Consider the following 2,837-nt stretch of genomic DNA (forward strand, 5'->3'; position numbering starts at 1 on the left):
TTTTTATAACCTAAAGAGAATGTTCTGGGAAGGTTCCCTGCAGGTTGTTATTTAATAACCTAAAGAGAACCTTCCTAGAACGTTTCCTTGCAGGTTATTTTTAGGTTTTATTTTTATAACCTAAAGAGAATGTTCTGGGAACGTTCTCTGCAGGTTATTATTTTAATATCACTTACTATTAACAGGCAGATTACCAACTGACATAGTCGTCAGTGCGGTCCCCTAAGGTTATAAGATATTTTGATATTGATATTTTAAATTATGTTATATATTTTAATTCTATATATTCATTTAAATGCTGCGTGACTTTGAAGTGTTTTAATGCGCATGTGCGTGATCAAACACTGGAGCACGTGCGCTGCGCGAGAGCAGATGGAAACGTGACGTCATCGACAACTGACAAACAACAAAACTCCCGTCTCTCGCTGTTGGTTTCACTGCTTTCAGGTAAGTTTAGTCAACAAAATCTCACAAATAATACACACAAACGTTCCTGACACATTTCTTACGTGTAATTGACACGCTTCTGTTGAATATTTACTTTAAAGAAATGATTTTGTGTCTTTGAAAAAGTCCGTTAGCATCTACGCTAGCAGCTAACCGTTTTCAGAAGAGAACGTTAGGCCTTACCCTACGGTCTTATTTATGAAAGTTTGGGTTTTTAAACACATATTTAGTGTAGATAACAGTTTTTGATAGTTTTGCTGGTAATTTGTCAATGGGTGATTGGAAGTAAGCTAATTTATTTAACCTAAAAGAATGCACTGTATTGTTAACTTAATCAGTGACGTCACTTACCAATATTGCTAAAATGTGATTTCAGAATAGCGAGAGAAAAAATAAAACTCTACAACAAGGGGTGAGTTATTGTTTAATCATGATAATAATTCCATATGCATTTATTTCGCAATATATTATCTTTAAGATTTGTATATATTTATCTTTTCTGCATTTCACCTCTGTTCTAGCTTGGTTCCTTGTAATAAACCTATCCCATGTAATATTATTGGCTCTGTGACAAATAGCATGTTATGTTCTATCTAGATCATCATGCTATGATGGCCTGCTGCACCCCCTGTCCAAGAAAATCTCCACGGCTATGAACCATATGACTAGTAAGCAAAACCACCTCAAACATACAGTGCACTGCTGTTCAAAGGTTTGGGGTCTGTATGATTTATGCTTTTGAAATAAGTCTCACATTTTAAAATCATTAACGCCAGGTTTTTTCAGTGAGATTGTCCTTGAGAAGCCTGTAGGCTAAATCAGCTAAATAATAGGCGACTAATACAATATTATAATGGTCATAGTTATAATAATAATTAATTTAACTATTATGATAACATGATATCCTGATCATTAGTATATTTTATTTTATTTCTTTAGGTCTGTTTTGAATTATGTTGGCCAATGAGACTGACACCATACTGTCCAACTCAAAGGTATTTATGTATTTGTATGTTTTTTTTAAAAAAAATTTTATTGATCAATACTGAAATTCGCTGTACTTTTAAATGCTGAATGTGGTTCAGGGGGTCGACAACTTTAGGCAGTTATTTTTCACAGATTTATTTATTTAATGTTTATTTGACAGGGACAAATGCATAGAACATTGCTTTATAAAAAATACAAAGTAGATGCCATGCATACAGGTTTATAGCCATGACTAATTTGCAACCCCTAGATATCTTGGGCAGCTGTGGCTCATACTCTTAGCCTTTAAAAATGTTTGAATTGATATCCCCAATGCAATATCAGGGGGTAAATATATCATTAGAGTTCTTAAAGTTATGGCTTTGCTCTTGTTACCAGATGAGATATAATCCCTATTGTTTGGCCCTGTATTCTTCAGGACAAGACCTTGATGCCATCCACAGTCAGTAGATGAAGAAGGTGAGTTTAGCCAAATTCAGTTCTCTTTCCCTTTCTTTGAGCTTAAACGGACACGTGCACGCAAAATGAAGTCAAAATGCCTATCTTGGCGAGTTTCCTCGTAAACAGTCTTGTGTTTTAAACAGAAAGAAAACGAATGCGTGTCATTTATGTCTAGGATTAGGATTAGGATTTAGGTCTGCGCATTCGTCTTAAAGGGACAGCAGCCTAACTTTGTTTGTGTCGCCAACGGTGATCAAACATCAAAAGAGAAAATGACTTGTAGCTTTAGCAAAGATACATTTAATTAATTTATAGTTCTTTTATTTTTACAGTGAAGACTTATTTTACATTTTGATAATTCAATTTCTGTACCTGATAAGTTAGATTTAACTGAAAAACATAATGCACTGCTTATTTCAACTGTATTTTTCTTCTATTGTATTTATCTATGCTTGTTATTTATTGTAATTTTCTATGCAGGTTCACTCCTCTACAAAACCCCCCCAATAGAGGTTGTGCGGAGCGCCCAGCGGTCGAACCGGAAGAGGTCAAAGCATTTCCGCTTTTCACTTCCGTACACATCTGCAGTGGTAGGTGATCTCTGAGTTTACTGTTAATTTTAATAAGTTTAACTTATTATACTAAAATTCTTACTTCTGTTTTAATTAAAATGTCACGAATGCTAAAATATCAGAAAAGGGAACATCCGAACAGCAGTTTTTGTTGTGTGCCGATCTGCTCTATGTCGGGGAAAATGAGTAGTACAGAAGTACAAATAGGTTCTGTACTCATAAAGTGACGTCAACATCCGCGTCAGCAGTAGCATGAGCCGTCAGGCAAGTGTTATTTAAATAAACTCCTGATGTACTTACAAACTTTCCAATGCCTCGTTTAATGAGTACAGAACCTATTTGTACTACTGTAGAAGTTTGGTACCATTCTGGGCATTATTAGTGGGGTAA

General features: G+C 35.0%; 1 long non-coding RNA gene across 2 annotated transcripts; it reads left to right on the plus strand.

Annotated features, from left to right (window-relative positions):
* The first annotated feature begins 312 nt into the window (after nt 1-312).
* On the plus strand, nt 313-2,463 carry LOC311286655. 2 transcript variants are annotated; one of them, XR_014626608.1, is made up of 3 exons: nt 313-1,442; nt 1,813-1,893; nt 2,356-2,463. It is a non-coding gene; the product is annotated as an uncharacterized lncRNA (long non-coding RNA). The 2 variants fall into 2 exon arrangements; XR_014626609.1 differs by having other exon boundaries at nt 1,853-1,893.
* The last annotated feature ends 374 nt before the right edge of the window (nt 2,464-2,837 follow it).

Source organism: Rutilus rutilus (assembly GCF_951802725.1).
Source record: "Rutilus rutilus genome assembly, chromosome: 2".
Lineage (NCBI taxonomy): Eukaryota > Metazoa > Chordata > Actinopteri > Cypriniformes > Leuciscidae > Rutilus > Rutilus rutilus.